Source organism: Oncorhynchus mykiss, chromosome 2 (genome assembly GCF_013265735.2).
Source record: "Oncorhynchus mykiss isolate Arlee chromosome 2, USDA_OmykA_1.1, whole genome shotgun sequence".
NCBI lineage: Eukaryota > Metazoa > Chordata > Actinopteri > Salmoniformes > Salmonidae > Oncorhynchus > Oncorhynchus mykiss.
The window spans coordinates 34,984,331-35,004,579 of record NC_048566.1 but is presented as its reverse complement, the minus strand read 5'-3'; the positions used below and the strand labels follow the sequence as shown (position 1 = coordinate 35,004,579).

The 20,249-nt window shown below is 40.5% G+C and overlaps 1 long non-coding RNA gene across 7 annotated transcripts; it reads right to left on the bottom strand.

The window, feature by feature from the left end:
• Positions 1 to 4,594: 4,594 nt before the first annotated feature.
• Positions 4,595 to 19,632, bottom strand: LOC110488281. Of its 7 annotated transcripts, none has more exons than XR_005036520.1 (8): positions 19,463 to 19,632; positions 18,025 to 18,118; positions 17,833 to 17,934; positions 9,533 to 9,672; positions 9,055 to 9,125; positions 8,222 to 8,356; positions 7,671 to 7,703; positions 4,595 to 5,919 (listed from the first exon to the last, which is right to left on the bottom strand). It is a non-coding gene; the product is annotated as an uncharacterized LOC110488281 (long non-coding RNA). The 7 variants fall into 7 exon arrangements; XR_002468380.2 differs by lacking the exon at positions 4,595 to 5,919 and adding an exon at positions 7,361 to 7,557; XR_002468381.2 differs by having other exon boundaries at positions 7,671 to 8,356.
• Between the last annotated feature and the right edge of the window lie 617 nt (positions 19,633 to 20,249).

Below are 20,249 nucleotides of genomic sequence, written 5' to 3'. Positions count from 1 at the left end.
CCACTGAGAGCCGTCCCAATTCACTCCCTACCACTTCCCATCGGCCCTAATCCTTATCTAATCCAACGTTCGCAGATCTGAAGGGTCTAGAATAGATATAAAGCAGGCGGGTTGTAGATCTTCCACCATAGGCTACTGCTTGAGTCCGAGCACCTCAACATTAGGCTCCCTTCTGAATAACATTTTGTTTAGATTATACCCCACTCTGGGATTTCACCTACATAGATTATTCCCCTCTTGAACCCTATGTGCAGTGAGGTTTGCTACTTATATTGGCTCAAACAATAACATGTGATAAATGAACTCACTACCAGAGAAATACACTAAAATAATTTGTAGTAAACATGCAGAGAGTGGTATGTACTGTGTGACTGTGACAAGACATTACGGCTGTCACGCAGTGTACTCTGGTATGCTCAGTTGGCCATGAATGCATCAGTCACAGTGACTAAGAATAGTCAAGATAATAATAATAATTTTTTGGGGGTGCTTATATTTGTCCTGTTACACACTTGTACAAGATACAAGTAATTGTGAAGGTATGCATAGTGAGTGAGAGAATGATCTGTCAATGATCAATGTGACCGCATTACCTGTCATATGGTATAGGACATGAGACTGGGTCCATCATATTGCCTATCACAGTCTCATTATTGAAAATGCCACTAAATAGTCATACAACAACCACCGTTTTTGGACCAAATATGACTGTGGAGCCATTAGACTATTACTGTGTGATGATAAAATCGTTATCACCAAGTGATTTTACATTTGGTCACATTTTCCTCATCCAAACATCCTATAATTAAGTCTAAGATTAGGAATTTCACATAATGAGAAAGTATTGCAAATACAATGGTCCACTGTCCACAATTCTGTGTTACCACAATTTACATATACATCGTTAATAAATAAGTAGCTTTGATATGAATAAAATGAAACACATTGACCAGGATCTCAACTCACCTAGTGTGTCTTGTATTGTCCTTGTACAAACAAATCTGTCTGCTGCATACCATGCTGCATTTCAGAGACATGTTCTTTAGACAGGGTTTCCCCCCTTCCACAGGAGTTGAGGTTTGATGCGATGGACTTTTTTTTCTTCACTGTGAGTTGTGGTTGGAAAGAAAGGAGGGAGTGAAAGCAAAGCATCATGGACTAAAACAACCACCTCAAAGTCTAGGTTGACTGTGGTCACATTGAATTAGCAACTGATGATGTCATATTCTTCTATGAAAATGTATTTTAGCCTGGTCCAAGATCTGTTTATGGTTCTGCCTACTCCATTGTCAAGCCAGGCAGAAGTTGCCAAAGAGCAGTAACAGATTGTCACAAAGGCTATGATTTATTTGATTTCCCCACTGTGTTGAGAACGTGTTTTTTTTTTATGTCAACAAAAAAATGAATTTAAACAATCAATAAAAGCAGGTATTTGATCCATTATTTTATGTAATACTGTAGATAGTGTTGTAAAGTAACTTTCTGACAGCACCCTTTTTGATAGCAACAAAACCTGTCATCCATATTGGCCAATTGTAGAAGTGCTCAGAAAGTGACTTTTTAGACCTGAATGCGAAAACATTAAATAGATAAAAGGTGAATGTTATTATTAAAAGGTGAATTTATTAAATAGATAAAAGTTGACATATTTTTTTTATACCCCACCATACCATGAGGCATCCATGTCTTCATCACTGGAAACGACAAATGGTTGAGACTGATATCATTTAAAAGCTTACAAACAGGGCTGTCAGCCTATTCAATCATTTCTTGTCATTTTCTAACCGTATATGTCAATTATCTAAAAACGTGTAAACTCAGATTTTTTATTCATATTCAGATAGATTATGTAAAATAGGGTCTAAACTACAACCTGAGGTTCTTGTGTTGTGCCCACCATCGGTTGAGACACAACATGCTCTTGAATACAGGGTGGGTGTCATGTTTTGGCTGATAAATGTACTAAAATGGGAATAAAATTACATTTTCAACTTTCAAATGGTGCAAAAAGATAGTCGAAAGTCCACACATCAGAGAATTAAAATTGTATTTGTCACATGCGCCGAATACAACTGTTGTAGAACTTACAGTGAAATGCTTAATTACAAGCCCTTAACCAACATTGCAGTTAAGAAAAATACCTAAAAATGTTTTTATAAAAGTAACAAATAATTAAAGAGCAGCAGTAAAATAACAATAGAGAGGCTATATACAGGGGGTACCGGTACAGAGTCAATGTGCGGGAGAACCGGTTAGTCGAGGTAATATGTACATGTAGGTAGAGTTATTAAAGTAGATAGTAACAGAGAGTAGCAGCAGTGTAAAAAGGGGGGGGGGGGGCAATGCAACCATTTGATTAGATGTTCAGGAGTCTTTTTGGCCTATGACTAGGGTGGCTGGAGTCTTTGACAATTTTTAGGGCCTTCCTCTGACACTGCCTGGTATAGAGGTCCTGGATGGCAGGAAGCTTTTCCCCAGTGATGTACTGGGCCGTACACACTACCCTCTGTAGTGCCTTACAGTCGGAGGCCGAGCAGTTGCCAGACCAGGCAGTGATGCTCTTGATGGTGCAGCTGTAGAACCTTGAGGATCTGAGGATCCATGCCAAATCTTTTCAGACTCCTGAGGGGGAATAGGTTTTGTCGTGCCCTCTTCACGACTGTATTGTTGTGCTTGGACCACGTTAGTTTGTTGGTGATGTGGACACCAAGGAACTTGAAGCTCTCAACCTGCCCCACTACAGCTCCATAAATGAGAATGGTGGCGTGCTTGGTTCTCCTTTTTCTTGTAGTCCACAATCATCTCCTTTGTCTTGAATGGGAATATGTTTTTTAAATGATACTGTCAATCTTCCATAGGAAACCTATTGAAATCATAGAACATATAATATATATAATATAATAAAAATGTAAGTTTACATTCAACAGGTGGACCAGTGACTATCTTTGTAGTAGTAATTAGAAGTAAAAATGTCAATTCAATTAAAATGTCAATGGTGTACCAGCTAAATTGCAGTTGTCTGAAGGGATATGTCCATTCTATGAATAATATTTCTATGATTGAAATGACACCCACCCTGTATTCAAGAGCATGTTGTGTCTCAACGGATGGCGAGCGCAACACAAGAACCTCAAACGTTTTGAGTTTGAATGCAGAAACTCAGATTTTTTTCCCCCATAAATTGTAGTTTAGACCCTATTTTACATGATCTATATTTTCCGGTGATGAAGACATGGATGTTTCATGGTATGGTGACATACATGCATGAACATTTTTGTTGAAATCAAAAGGGATGCTGTCAAAAAGTGACTGAATTAAAATGGATTTACCCCAAGAAAAATACTTTGAAGCACTACTGTTTTTTGCAGTGGGCTAAATCAGGGTCACAGAGTGTTCTTGGTAGTCTTAAACAAATCTACTTTGAAACCAAAGCATACACCTCACACACATTGGTTATGGTCTTTAAAAAGAAAAAGACACCTGCACCATGTCAGATCTGGTTTAAATGTATTCAATTTTGAGTTTGCATCCCAATATTACACTTTCTATACATCACAGAAGAGTGAAAAATAACAAAACCATTTGACATGGAAACATCAGGTTTTCAGCAGTTTTTTTATTTTTATAATGTTGATCACTTTACCATTTCAAAATGTTAACACTTTTACTCCACTACATTCCTAAAGAAAATATGTACTTTTTACACCCATACATTTTCCCTGACACCCAAAAGTACATTTCGGATGCGGAACAGGAAAGGAACGATTGGAGCAATTACAGAGCGATTTCAATGACAACAGAAACTATATTTGAATTCAACATTTTTAAAATTTGCATTAAGATACTGAATTCAAATGCAATATTTTTACATTTGTAATGCACACATTTAATCATAGAATTAATCAATTTAACTTGTATTTCATGATATGAAAAAGTAATTGAATGAATATTGCATTCAGATTTAAAATTATATTACAACTTAATTGAATATTCAAATTCAATATTTATATATTCTGTTTCAATGTGGTGGATATTGCATTCATTGTCTGCATATCACGTTTGCAAACTATCAAATTTACCATAGCTTCACATATTCAACATGTCAAATGCATTTAGAATCAGTTTTAAAATTCAGTTCTCTTTCACATTTACTTGAGTCATTTTCTATTAAGGTATCTTTACTTTTATTCAAGTATGACAGTACAGACAAAGAGAAGGTGACAGAACCACTATCATCCCTGTGGCAAGGAACTATAGGCTAGTAAGGCTACAGATGAGTCAGGCACAACATTGACAGATGTGGGTGGCATGTGATTTCCCACACATATTTATAGGTCAGTGTCAGTGGGTTCCACAGGTACAAAAACATGACAGGGAGTTTTCTTCATGGTTTCATAAACCAGCTGGCAGCCACAGTGACTCAATCTGACTTTACATACATAGGGCATGGAAATAGCCAGGGTCATGCCCTGATCTGTTTCACCGGTCCTTGTGCTGGTCTCCACCCCCTCCAGATGTCGCCCATCTTCCCCATTATCCCCTGGGTACTTATACCTGTGTTCTCTGTTTGTCTGCTGCCAGGTCGTCTTGTTTGTCAAGTGAACCAGCGTTTTGTTTCTCAGCTCCTGCTTTTCCCCAGTCTCTTTTCTCACCCTCCTGGTTTTGACCATTGCCTGTCCTGACTCTGAGCCCGTCTGCCTGCCCCTTACCCTGAGCCTGCCTGCCGTCCTGTACCTTGGCTCCCACTCTGGATTATCGACCCGTGCCTGCCTTGACCTGTCATTAAACATGGTTACTTCACACAGTCTGCACTTAGGTCTTACTTTGGTTCCTGATACATAGGGTATGCAAATAGCCATAGGGTATGGAAATGCAGATGTGTGAAGTTGAACACTGTTGATTTCATAAACAGGACTGAAAGTAACTTTTAGAAAGTGGAGAGAGCGAAAGTGAGAGTGAGAGAAGGAGAGAGCGTTTGTTGGTAGATTTCTATGTAACTTTCCTGCTCTTGGTTTCTTGCTCCATGGGGCATCCCCAATCAACCTGTGCTTTTCTTGACATGCCACAGACGGTTTAGGTGCTTACCCAATGCAGGCAAAGTTCTCAGACAAGGCCTTCAATCATGTTAGCCTTTAAGTCTTTTCCCCATCTTCCTGAAATGCAGAAGTTCAGGCACTGCTGTTGTTGAAAGCAGAAACCTTCTGGCATCAATCTAATCAGGTTCTGTTCAGTTTCTATTCTGTTTCTGTTCTGTTTTAGATCATTGATCAGTTTCTGTCCAGTTTTAGATCATTGATCAGTTTCTGTCTAGTTTTAGATCATTGATGTCAATCTGTACAGCATCGTAGAATGTGTTCGGCTCAATATTGGTATATACACCAGCGGTCACCATTCCTGGTCAGGGAGAACTAAAGGGTGTTTCTGCCCAGCATTACCATCTGATTAGTGTTTCACTAGTGAACTGCTCATCAATATAATTAGTGAACTGCTCAACAACAATCAGCTGTGTTAGAGGTGGGCTGGAAGAACCATTGTTTGACAGTACTGAAATATTATGCAGGGGAGTTTGACTGCCTATTCTTGGGCTTAACAAGATATGTTTTCATATACTGTAAATGGCATTGGTATTTGAGAAACTATACTGAAATGAAGAGGAACACACTGGGAATAGAATCTCAGCCGTACTGTGACTATATTAACTTATTGAAACAAGTCCTACTGAGACTGAAATATGTCCTGCTGAGATTGAGGCTGTCCTATTATGGACATCGTACAGGTGAGAGAAAGGTAAGAATCTCAAGTCATTCTGACAGAGACAGGAAGTAAATTCTTACTCTGTACTTTCTGTCGGTCAACAAGTTGTTTCATGCCAAAGTGCATCTGGGAAGTCAAGTGTCTTCATGTTGGTGCGTCACAAGTCTTTGAAAGTGCGTAAATCAGAGAGGGGGAGGGAGAGAGACAAGGATTTCATCATGGTTTCAGGATATTTTCTGACATTCATATTAGCCCCGGGCATAGTTGAAACACAGAGGTACTTGAATGGTGACATTGTTAGCTACATGTTGACTTTGTCTAATTCAGCCATCGATTGTCTCCCGTCACTGGTAGCAACCCCTGGTACGTCAATCATTTCTAACCAGGGCCCTTATTCATAAAGCTTCTCAGAGTAGAAGTGCTGATAGGATCAGGTTCCCTCTCTATGTAATCTTATTCATTATCTGAAAGGCGAAACTGATCCTAGATCAGCACTCCTGCTCTGCTTTATGAATACGAGTCCAGAGCTACAGCATAGGATTCAAATGGTTACATAAGCAAAAGGACACCACTGTTGTTTGACCTTTCCTTGAGGCTACAAGTAAAAACCCACATCACCTGATGTCAAATATATTGACTGGACATTGTGCTTTGTTACTGATGACAGTGCAGATGAAAGTCTCGCTATTTTACATCAATCAATGGCGTTGACATAATGTTGAGAAACTATTAACTCAAAGAATTCTCTATTTCAATGCCCTCTTATATAGGAAAAGGTTTATTACCAATGTAGTGTATACTGTAGGTGTTTTTATAGGACCAGACATGGGAGTCTGGTCTCAAATGTTATTGTATTTAAGCCATAGAAATGACATGTACAATGTATCCAATGCACCCCAAATCCCTAGTCTACCCCTTCATATACCCATATTTTCTTGATTTCGAACTGCAAGTCAAAGAAATAACCGTACAAGAAATAAAAGGACAGGTGAAAGCAAATTTCACAGTTTCTGCTTTCAGTCACCCTGTGTATTATTACATTAGAGCTAATGAAGAAGAGAACTGTGGATGACCACTCTAGTTGTGAACGACAGTGTGCTCTGAGCCTCTGCTCTGTCAGCAGCATCATGGGAATTTCCCCTGCATTGTAAGTGTAACTACGTGGGAGGCTACTCCCCCGGTAAACTAGCCCTGGATTATTTTCTAAATTGATGAATGGTATTTAGATAGAGGGCAGCGGAGGGGAGGACTGCTCATAATAATGGCTGGAATGGAGTCAATGGTGTTTCATACCATTCCATTGACTCCATTCCAGACATTATTATGAGCCATCCTCCACTCAGCAGCCTCCACTGATGGAGTTAGGCAAAAAGAGTGGAACAATGCAGTTCAGTGAACCATGACAGTTAAGTCATCCCTCACAAAAAGAGAAATGCGTGAAATTGAAATATTTGCCTGGAAATAGGCCCTTCTTCGAAAACTTGATAACTGTGTGCCATGTCACTGCAAGTTTAAATGAGCGATGGAAAATGCTGAGACGTCTACGCCTGGGTCATTAGTGCTATTCTAAACATTCTGAGACTTTGGAATAGACTTGGAGTAGCTGTTCTTTTTTTTCTGTTTATTTGTTTTTACTATTACACATGGGACATGAGAGGAGAGTTCTTCATTTGAATTAGTTCCACGTTTCTGAGTTAGATCAAAGTTAGAGTGGGCAATACGCTAATAATAAACTCTCAAAAGGAAACCTATTTCGATGCATAGCATGATCTTGATGGAAGACTCCAACACATAGCAGGCAGCCTGTAATAGATTGTGGCGATGGATGAGCAAATGTAATCTAATAACCACAAAATGGAAGAGCAGTAGTGATAAGTGCATAAACATAAAAGTGAATGAATAATTTAGATTCTTACCTCAGTGCTACGCCTTGTTTAAATGACAAAGCTCTGAAAGAAACATACACACACACACACACATATATAAATAAAACAGTTCAATGAGACATATGCTATTTTAGATATTAGAAAATATATATTTCTCTGGTGGTCCAAGTCCATTTGTTCTATAGTGAGGTTAGATTATGTACCAAAACCACAAACCTTTCTCTTGAGGGAGATGGACAAATCTGTCCATGTTTTTACAAGCCGTTTGGGTCCGAAACGCCTTCACCACTTTATTATCCAATAAGGCACTGTCACTATTTTCATTGAGGACCACAGTGCAAACATGCAAATATTCTTTGCATCTCTAAGCACATTAACCCTTTGGGCAGCTATACCATGTCCTTGTTATACAATTTAAAACACATCAAATGTAATATGTACATTGTATGCATGCAATAATTAATTAAACAGCAATGTGATGTATTAATAATAGTATGTATCTCAATTCTTAGATTCTCAGCTTTGCTTCGATTCCTGCTATTCCATCACAGTATGGAATCATTGATGACTCCTTTGCTGACCGTAAAGAATGAATCTGTTGAGGGTGTTGTGTGTCTCTAGTGGATCCAAGTGACGCTCCATCTCCTGCAGCAGGATACACTGGTTGCAGTTCAGCCACTCTCCACTCCACACTAGAGTTTGCAGCTCAGGCCTGCCTGTGTCAAACCAACAGGGAATTAATTATTCAATGGGCTAACATAATTTTGCTCAAGTTTTGTTCACACATACAGTGAGCTCCAAAAGTATTGGGACAGTGGAATTTTTTGTTGTTGTTTTGGCTGTGTATGAAGTGCAGACTGCCAGCTTTAATTTGAGGGCATTTTGATTCATATCGGGTTAACCGTTTAGAAAGTACAGCACTTTTTGAGTGAGTGAGAAAGTTTGTTAAGCCTCTATCATACACCCCCCAAAAACGCTAACCTCTCCTGACATTGTAATGGTGAGAGGTTATCATGTTTTGGGGGTATGATATTTGCGTGTCTAACTTTGGGACCAAATACTAAACTTTTGCACTACTTCAATACACATAAGTGAATTTGTCCCAATACTTTTGGTCCCCTAAAATGGGGGAACGATGTACAAAATGTGCTGTAATTTCTAAACGGTTCACACGATATGGATCAAAATACCCTCAAATTAAAGCTGACAGTCTGCACTCACTTTAACTTCAGTCATTGTATCATTTAAAATCCAAAGTGCTGGAGTACAGAGACAAAACAACTAAACAACTGTCACTGTCCCAATGCTTTTTCTATGGGCCGAGATACTCATTGGCCCATTCAAAGTCTGAGATAAGAAAAGAAAACTCAAATTAAAAGTTACACCTAAGTTAGTGGGAGTGGTTGTGAGTTACCCTGTGATGTCAAATAATCTTTTCCAGACTGAATAGTATAGGTCCAGTTTTTCATAACGCAACGACCACCCCTAAAATGGAAAGATATGTGCATTATCACACAGACAGCTTCTACTGTAATTTTGTAAACAACACTGACGTTCTCCTATACTTTGAAAATGTTAGTCAGGGTAGAATACTCCACAAGCATTGCAACGCCATATACGGTGTAATTAAGCCTGTTGAACTGTGTACAACTGGGTCAAATCTGGGTCAGAAACAGACCAAGGACGTGTTCCAAATAATCCCTCTCTTCTACCATTTCTCATTACTGTTAAAAGAAACTCCCTTTAGCCCATGCATATCCAAATCCAATGCTTTTATATTCCTGGGGAGTAGTGAACAAGTGCACACTTCAGGAAGGAGAGATTATTGGGACATTCCCCAAGTGGGCTTCTCTGCCAGTATGATTGTGTGTCAGCTATCCCTGGTCTCTTACACGCGCATGGCTCCGGTCAACAGTAGTGCCTTTTCAGAGGTCTCATTCAGGTGAAACACAGTGCTGTCCATCTGTCTGAACATCTGCACATCCGACTCCTTCACACCAGCCGCTGCAATGAAGTACCATTTGCCAAGATACTGTGAGTGAGAGAGCGAGAGAGCGAGAGAGCGAGAGAGAGAGAAAGGAAGGAAGAAAAGAGAGAAGGGCAGAATTATAGGAAAGAAAACATCTATTTTAAGACATTACTGACAAAAAAATGACCACCAGAGTGAGAAAACAGTGGGTGGGGAAAGTGTACGATGACAAGGGAAAGGCCAAGGCGATAAATGTGAAATAATTCAAAAACTACATCTGAAACTGAGAAACCATTTGTTGAGGTGCTGTCCATATCCAGCCATTACAGAAAAAAGAAATTAATTGTGAAATCATGTGGATTTTCTGTAAACCATATACTGTATGCTTGTAAGACTCCAATTACAACACTTTCAAGTCAAACCACATATGGTGGGAAGTCTGTACAGCAAACTGCATTTTGTATGATGTTTGCAGGGCTCACTTGTAAAAGTGACTCATTGTCTGTTTTTACTCAAAGTTGACTCCTTGTACAGTGGGGCAAAAAAAGTATTTAGTCAGCCACCAATTGTGCAAGTTCTCCCACTTAAAAAGATGAGAGGCTTGTAATTTTCATCATAGGTACACTTCAACTATGACAGACAAAATGAGAAAAAAAATGAGAAAAAAAAATCCAGAAAATCACATTGTAGGATTTTTAATGAATTTATTTGCAAATTATGGTGGAAAATAAGTATTTGGTCAATAACCAAAGTTTCTCAATACTTTGTTATATACCCTTCGTTGGCAATGACAGAGGTCAAACGTTTTCTGTAAGTCTTCACAAGGTTTTCACACACTGTTGCTGGTATTTTGGCCCATTCCTCCATGCAGATCTCCTCTAGAGCAGTGATGTTTTTGGGCTGTTGCTGGGCAACACGGACTTTCAACTCCCTCCAAAGATTTTCTATGGGGTTGAGATCTGGAGACTGGCTATGCCACTCCAGGACCTTGAAATGCTTCTTACGAAGCCACTGCTTCGTTGCCCGGGCGGTGTGTTTGGGATCATTGTCATGCTGAAAGACCCAGCCACGTTTCATCTTCAATGCCCTTGCTGATGGAAGGAGGTTTTCACTCAAATCTCACGATACATGGCCCCATTCATTCTTTCCTTTACACGGATCAGTCGTCCTGGTCCCTTTGCAGAAAAACAGCCCCAAAGCATGATGTTTCCACCCCCATGCTTCACAGTAGATATGGTGTTCTTTGGATGCAACTCAGCATTCTTTGTCCTCAAAACACGACGAGTTGAGTTTTTACCAAATAGTTCTATTTTGGTTTCATCTGACCATATGACATTCTCCCAATCTTCTTCTGGATCATCCAAATGCTCTCTAGCAAACTTCAGACGGGCCTGGACATGTACTGGCTTAAGCAGGGGGACACGTCTGGCACTGCAAGATTTGAGTCCCTGACGGCGTAGTGCGTTACTGATGGTAGGCTTTGTTACTTTGGTCCCAGCTCTCTGCAGGTCATTCACTAGGTCCCCCCATGTGGTTCTGGGATTTTTGCTCACCGTTCTCGTGATCATTTTGACCCCACGGGGTGAGATCTTGCGTGGAGCCCCAGATCGAGGGAGATTATCAGTGGTCTTGTATGTCTTCCATTTCCTAATAATTGCTCCCACAGTTGATTTCTTCAAACCAAGCTGCTTACCTATTGCAGATTTAGTCTTCCCAGCCCGGTGCAGGTCTACAATTTTGTTTCTGGTGTCCTTTGACAGCTCTTTGGTCTTGGCCATAGTGGAGTTTGGAGTGTGACTGTTTAAGGTTGTGGACAGGTGTCTTTTATACTGATAACAAGTTCAAACAGGTTCCATTAATACAGGTAACGAGTGGAGGACAGAGGAGCATCTTAAAGAAGAAGTTACAGGTCTGTGAGAGCCAGAAATCTTGCTTGTTTGTAGGTGACCAAATACTTATTTTCCACCATAATTTGCAAATAAATTCATAAAAAAATCCTACAATGTGATTTTCTGGATTTTTTTTCTCATTTTGTCTGTCATAGTTGAAGTGTACCTATGAAAAAAATTACAGGCCTCTCATCTTTTTAAGTGGGAGAACTTGCACAATTGGTGGCTGACTAAATACTTTTTTGCCCCACTGTATGTGTGTGTAACCCAATGACTCCCTTTAAAGATTAAGGTTAAATATAATAAAACTTAATTAGCAGTCACATATTTTTTGTAAATAAATTAAAGACCAAAATAATATTTTGAGAGTCATCGTGAAGGGCTCATGAGGTTTTGATATATCATCGCTTGTGCATAGTAACCTAATTAATAGGTCAATAGTACTAAAAACAGATATTGCATCTGCATCTCTCTCTTACCTGTCGGGTATTGAGACTGCTTGTAGATAGGAAGACTGGTTGGGAGCAGGGGGTGAAGAGCTGACCCAACTACCCATTCACAAAGAGCAAGAATGAATACACTTCCTTGGCCTCTAACATACCTGAACTACTTCAAATCAACTTGTGGCCTAAAAGAAACCTGGTAATTGAGTGCTTTTTCTAGGCTTGATCTTTCTGTGTCCGGACTGAGCTTTAAACGTTTTAGGATTGTGGTAATCATAAACCACTTTTTTGTTAGCACAACTTTCCACCATCCCACATAGTCCAAAGGCCCACATACCAAAACGGTTTTGTACCATGGTTTATGAAGCGGGACCGAATAATGTCAATATTATTACCTTTTTTATTATTACCTTTTACCCAATTTTAGGAAATAGGCCTGCTTCTACACCTATTCTCCTCACCCTCCATCATCCCCCATGTTGGTGGATGGGTTTCAATATGACTGTCATTTCTGCAGTCTACACTGGTAATGCACATCCCACAGGTTCTTGTTTTGTAAGACAGTATCACAGCGCTAGAGTAACTACCAAGCAGTGTCAATGTAATGAATTATCCTTGTTGTAAGCATTAGGGCCAGGAGTTTTCCTGAATATGTGAGCCTGAACAGGAAAAACCCCTGGCACAATACCACACGCAAACTCAACTTTTTGAGTGTTTCATGGGTAGACCTTCATAGGATGTCCTTGTTTTCTGATTTGTGAATGACAATATTGTGCATATTCATTTGACTCGTGTTAACGTTTTGAGGAGAACAAAGAGAACACTGCTTCCAATTGGTATAGTCGGATCAACTTTTCAGGGGTTGTTTGTCTCTTAATGGAATATGCCTGACATTATTTAATTATCTCTCTCTATACATACCAGCAACGTCACACCGATAAAGTTCCAAATTTAATGCTGAAAAGCACATCTGATCATTAGGCACAAACTGGTTGAATCAACATTGTTTCAACGTAACTTGTCAATGTAATCGTGACGTGGAACCTATGTGGAAAATACATTAGATATGAAAAAAAGTAATCAAGCTTAAACGGTTGTTTTGAGGGTGAAATTTCAACCACCGGATGATGTTATCATGGTCACTGTAGTGTTATGCTTTATGAGAAGAATCTTGAGGTGAATATCCCTTTGGTTGACTTTAATGAAACAATAAGTAACGTAACACAGGAGACTGTCTTCAATGTTACGACGGATGCACGCGGACCGACTTGCCCAATCACCTTTAATATGACGTCATGACCTGTGCCATGCACTATAATAAAATAGTTCCAATACAACACATCACCCTTTCAAGACATATGTTTCTAAAATGTCAACACAACACAATGTTTATAGTTCATCACTCTGTAATTAACTTGCCTCAACATATGAATTCATAAACAAACTTTTCTGTCTTTAAAGTTCAACAACTCATGAAACATCAACTCATTTTCTGTCTTTAACATTCCATAAAAACAGTTGTTGTTTCTTCAACACTAACTATATATTACCCTACGGTGAGCTGGGTGGACTGCCAGTCACATTCATAGCTGCAGTGGGGTTCTTCTGTCACATTATGCAGGCTGTGCGTTATGCTCTCCATATCTGTCTGGTGGTAAGTCCTGTGTACAGGAGTCTTTGGTTCTGTGACAGGAGGTGGGCATCTGGAATAGGTAAGTGCAACTCCGTGTCACACTCTGGGTGTTCCTCTCCACCCTTTTGACAAGTCTCTGAAGCACTGCGGAGAGGTTTCAGGTGGCGTGGATTCCTGCGCAGCACTCCCGTATCTGTCGGGACCATGTATGACCTGGGTGTGTCACACTGTTGGAAGCACTGAAGCAGTCGAATTGACAATTGTTTAATATTCCAACAGGGGCAGGCAAAAGACAGGTCAAGGCAGGCAGGGGCCAGTAAACCAGAGGTGGGGCAACGGTACTGGACAGCAGGCAGGCACAGGGTAGGCAGAGGTCAACAATGCAGAGGTGGGACAAAGGTACAGGTCGGCAGGCAGGCTCAGGGGCAGGCAGAGTGGTCAGACAGGCTGGCTCAGAGTCAAGACAGGCAAGGGTCAAAACCAGGAGGGCGAGAAAAAGAGACTGGGAAAAGCAGGAGCTGACAACAAAAACACACTGATTGACTTGACAAACAAGACAAACTGGCAACAGACAAACAGAGAACACAGGTATAAATACACAGGGGATAATGGGGAAGATGGGCGACACCTGGAGGGGGAGTGGAGACAAGCACAAAGACAGGTGAAACAGATCAGGGTGTGACAGTGCTGGAGTTCTGGAAGGGTTCTGACTTTATACCTGTTGTTGTAGACACGCATGAAGCTCTGCTTTGCTCTATAGGTCGACACGTCTCACCTGCTGGAGGTCTGGCCACGCTGGTTGTAGGTTAACCTCCAGGGTGGGGACTGTGGTGCGGAGCTGTGCTGGGCTGTGGTGTTGCTCTGTAGGTCATGAGCGCTAGGAATGGGTCAGCCTGTTTCAGGATCCCTTTGGCTGTCTGCACTGCTCTCTCTGCTTCACCATTTGCTTGGGCTTGGTGGTTGGTGGTAATGTGTTTGAAATCCTAGTCCTCAGAGAATTGCATGAAAGCTCTAGCTGAGAACTGTGGAGCAATGTCTGTAATTATAATATTTGGGCATCCTAAACAGGCGAAGATGTTCTTCAGTTTAGCTCTTGTAGTTTCTCCTGACACGTCTTTGAGGTAAGATATTTCTAGATACATCTAGAAAAATACTCCACAACTACCAAGTAGTTTTGCTTGTTGAGCTCACATATGTCAGCTGCTACTCTTTCCCATGGGCGACGGGAGTGGAGTGGTGATCAGAGGCTCCCTCCTCTGAGTAGGTTTGAACTCGTGGCAGTCTTTGCATGTACTGACTATTTCCTGACCATTTCCAGTTTTTACTTATTCAAGGCCACCACACACTACCTCTAGCTCGCTCCCGGCACTTCACAATGCCCTGATGGCTGTTGAGTATGTGCTTTAACATTTCAGTTCCCATATTTTGTGGTACTACTATTCTATCTCCATACAACATTAGTCCTTGTGTCATTGAGAGGTTCTGTCGGGGGGTGTAGTAGGCTTGCACCTTGTCTGGCACTTTGGCTGCATACTTAGGCCATCCTGTTGTCACATAGTGTTTCACCATCTGCAGCTCTGCATCTTGTTACTTCTTGACGACGTCCAGCTTGTTGGTTGAGATAGGCCATGCTGTATGAACTGCATCCTTATGAACTGCATCCTTATAGGCCTCGATTTCACTGGTCAGCCCTGCGATATCTTGTGTAACGGCTGACTGGGGATGTCTGGAAAGGGTGTATGCTGTTACTTTAACTTTAAATGTCTTATGTAGGTTAATCATAATAGGTGTTTATGTTCACGATAGCATGCATAAAATAGCATTCACAATTGCAGTAATAATCAGTGTAACATCTCAAACGGAATTGATCACTTGCCCCATGTCTTTTTTAATGTAATCTAAACTGCAATCCCAGGTCATTTGGTTCTGCTATTAGATGAAACACAGTGATAACACAATCTGTTGTATAAATAAACAACATTTCTGACATTGTATTCCCATTTGAACTTTGCTGTGCTTTTAAAACCTGCTAGATGGTTAGGGGACCTGCATGGTTCTGGTACCGACCGACCTTTTCGCTTATAAATTGATCTGTGGATACCGTAGATCGAAAATGGCTTCCACTGAGCAACAGCCCTGGTTCACACCAACACATTAGTATTACTGAGCCTCTGCTCATCAACTCCTGGCTGAACACCACATCACAGCAACTGAGCCACGGACAAAGCACATGCCTGCAATCATTACATGCAACCAACATCCTAGCGCAGCAGGAGAAAATGATTTCATCACAGTAACGCATTCAGAGATTGAATTATTTTACATCAATGGCTATAAATCGAAGGCTTTAAACAAAAAAAACTATTTTCGGTCATATATGGAGAATATTAATATGTTATGAAAGGTAAGTTCCTAACGAGTTCAGGAAGCCGAGCTAAAGCTCTGTGAGACGTTCACAGTGATTGGGGCAGATGTTTTGATCAAGAGAGACCTTCAGAAAACATGCCCATTTTCTCTAACACTAAACATACAAATATGCATTTCACAGTTAAAAGGAAGGTGAAATCTTAGTAATTTTATTATGCTATATTTATAAAGCATATAAGTCATTTCAAGCTATATTCATGCAGTTTTGTTGAGTAAGAAATACATCAAAAAATATTTTATTTTTATCATATTTGTACTGTGTACTTGAGCTTGTGTTCTCAAAAGTGACGACACCTCAACAACTTATGATATTTTTTTTACCAGAAAGGTGGAATTTTAACCTTTTTTTTGATTATACAGTATTACTAGTTATTGTTTATGGCCCAGTCATGATGAATAATTACTTTTGGGGGTTAAGTCATGGGTGACAACTAAACCAATAATCTGACATCGTTTTCAAAATGGAATTAGGCTGTGCTCTTCAAATGGTTGAAAGCATAGTGATAACATATTGGAAATTCAACTAACCTTTGGCTGTCTTTTTGAGTGAGTGAATATAGGTCGTAATCTCATTGATCAACATCTCAACCAAATATTACCCAAGTTGAATTTTCTTTTATTTATCCATTATTTCACTAGGTAAGTTGACTGAGAACACATTCTCATTTACATCAACGACCTGGGGAATAGTTACAGGGGAGAGGAGGGGGATGAATGAGCCAATTGTAAACTGGGGATTATTAGGTGCCCGTGATGGTTTGAGGGCCAGATTGGGAATTTAGCCAGGACGCCAGGGTTAACATCCCTAATCTTACGATAAGTGCCATGGGATCTTTAATGACCTCAGAGAGCCAGAACAACCGTTTAACATCCCATCCGAAAGACAGCACCCTACACAGGGCAGTGTCCCCAATCTCTGCCCTGGGGCATTGGGATATTTTTTAGAGTGTGCCTCCTACTGGCCTCCCAACACCAGCAGCATCTGGTCTCCCATCCAGGGACCGACTAGGACCAACCCTGCTTAGCTTCAGAAGCAAGCCAGCAAGGTGGTATGCTGCTGGCTATACCACGTGGTGTGCCCAGTGGGTAGGCTAAATGTGGTGTGCCCAGTGGGTAGGCTAAATGCTTAAATAATGATGCCCATACCATCATACGATGACAAAATCATACAAAAGTATTCACTGAAAGCCATGAGGTCATCTTTTTCCATGTTAGAAGAGGAAAATGACACATCTTGTAAAATTATACAACAATATCACTAGAGGCTGCTGAGGGGAGGACGGCTCATAATAATGGCTGGAATGTAGTGAATGGAATGGCATCAAACACATGGAAAACATGTGTTTGATGTGTCGATACCATTCCATTGATTCCATTCCAACCTTTACTATGAGCACGTCCACCCCAATTAAGGTGCCAAGGGCCGCCGGTGAACCATATATTATATTCTGTTGCTCATTGATTACGGTGTATTTAGAGGACACTGGTGCTTCATCAATCTATCTGGTGATGTGCAAAGCAGCCAAACGGCTTACAGCAATTACATGATGGATACTCAAGTTCTGATGGTGTGCAGTTGTATAATAGGCTTACATCTGTGCATTACTGGCCTTGAAAGTCATGGAATAAGGGAATAGGAGAGTTATTCTATAGATCACATATAGACAAAGATATCTGACTGTTTGCTGCGTTTCTGTTCTGTGTTGACAGATGCTTCGCTGCAGCTGTGTGCTGCTCCAGATAAAACTGTCTGGACTAATTTCATGTTTATTAGCATGTGGCCGTTTTGTATTGATTCCAGGAAACTCCACAGACACACAGCATTACTCACTGTACTGTCAGGGTCCTCTCATCCTGCAGAACTCGGCCCTGGTAGATCAGCCTGTTTGTCCACTGAAGTGGCAATGTGCTCCTTGAACTCTTTCACTGTCAACTGAGAAAAAGACACCGGTGTGAGGATTAGGCCTATATCCAGTATATGTAAGGCTACTGTAAAAGCGCTCCGTTGGATATGAGAACCTACCTGTCCGCCTATAGTGTAACTTCGACTCTGGGAGTCCAAAGTTTTGACAGTCACCTCTATATCAGCACCTGGTTCCTCCATGGTTATGTTTACCCTGTGTGTCAAGTAACAGAGGCAATAGAATAGAGTATCAAATCAATGCTGTCATGGATAGCATTATGTAAGGGTTAATCAATGAGGGGCTAAGCGCTAGCAGAACTAATCTTCCACAGAGTTGGGCATAGAGTCCTGAGCTGCGAACTGACCAAATTCACATAGAAATGTGAGTTATAGATCTGTTGTTCTCATTGAAAGCAAGTGTATGTGGTAATAATAATTTACTATTGTTATATAAATATTCATACACATAGCTCATATAAACAAAGACATTCCGTCGTAAGAACACATACACCCAGCCATAAGACTGACCCCCTCTTCCTTATATAAACACACATCTCATCTCCCTCTAACTGGCCGGTCCCAAGAGCAAAGAACTTTTGCTGTGCACCAATGGGGCCCGCTCTGGCTAGAGCAAGGCCCGCCTCCAACCCTCGGACCAGTCAAGAAGACCGAAACGACAAGACTCCACCTACTTTATTCTATGTATAAAAATGTATGTAACCATTGTATAGGCCTCTTTTTCACCTGGCTCCTTGCCGAGTTATGTGAACTAGGTCCGTGCACGTAAAACTGCGGGACAAGATATCTCTGACTCATTAAAACTGTCTTTCGTTACAACTGAAATCCACTCTGTCCAGCGTCCGTGATTTGGTCTCAACTCTCCAGTATTTGAACACTAACACTATATTGCTGTAGTAGTTGCCTTGGCAACCAAACCAACAGAGTTACTAGTTAAGCTAACCAAGCCATCAGGCCGAAATTGCTAGTATGAAAATTCGAATTCAATAATGTTTTCAATTCGACATTTGCTATCAAAAATCAGCTCAAAAACGTAGAAAATGTAAGAACGAACTATAAGCCATTGAATTCTACCATGCTGATGTACCCGTGCATTATATAAAATGCTCTTGAAGCCAATCATAAACGAATATAAGACAATATCCTTGTTATAATGTGGCTAATATAACTTTAATTGGGTAGTTAGCTAGCTACTGCCTAAACAAAGATACTATGTGGTCTAACGTTAACGTTCATGGAAGCTGCCACAGCTATCTAGCGAAAATAGCTAGCTAGCTGAATGGCTAACATCCATGCCTTGAAGCAAACACGGTCAAACAACAACTTTTCATGTCAGCGTTCTCTTGATAGAAATCAATTTTAATTGTAGATGGAACTTATACAATAGTAATGGTCCAATCAATTTCACACGAATATTGACAAAATACGACAGTGAAACTTGTAGCTAGGTATCTCACAGCTACGTTAGCTTTTAGCTAACGTTACCATTAGCTGTATGAAGTTAGCGAACTATCTACCGACCACCTAGCTAGTTACTTACTTAATTACTTTATCGCTCCTATCTGTGAAGTTAAATCTTCCGATTTCACCAGTGTTTACCGATTATTCAGTGTGGCATTTAAAGCTAACTAGTTCCTCCTATGATGATAGCAACTGCGGTTCAAGTAACGTGACATACGATTAGCTACCAGAACAGCTGTGACGTTTCAAACATACAGTAACAAATGGGACGTGCTCATCAAGTCAGTTCAACTTGTTTAGTTTATATCTGCTAAATGGATCTGCTAGCCAGATAGATTATATCCCCAGTACAGTAACAGTAGTAGATGAAGGTAAAGTGTGGATGTTTTTGTTAAACCAGGCCTGTATGAAATTAGGGGAAACCAAGAGGTCCAAGACCTCATTAACAAAGTGAGACATGATTTCCTCTTTCTTTACAAGGCATCCCATCAAAGTGAACAGGGCTTCCAGTTCCAACAAAGGCCTGAGACCGCTGGGATTATCAATTCACAGCTATGTAGTGATTGAGAGAGGAAGAAGAGCCTGAGTGGGGCTTGGAACAGCAATTATATATTCATATTACTGGAAGTTGACAGTATAATAAAAGGGAAACAGAGGAAGAAGAGCCCGAGTGGGGCGTGAACCAGCAATCCTATGTTCATATTACTGGAAGGTGACAGTATAATAAAAGGGAAACAAAGTGCTCCTTTTTACCTTTGTTTGAGTCTTGTTTGTTGTTTGAGAAATGCAAGATACGTATGGGGTTGAAAAGCAGAAAGATGTGCCTGTCCTAAACAAAATACTATGCAAACAAAAATAGAATCTGT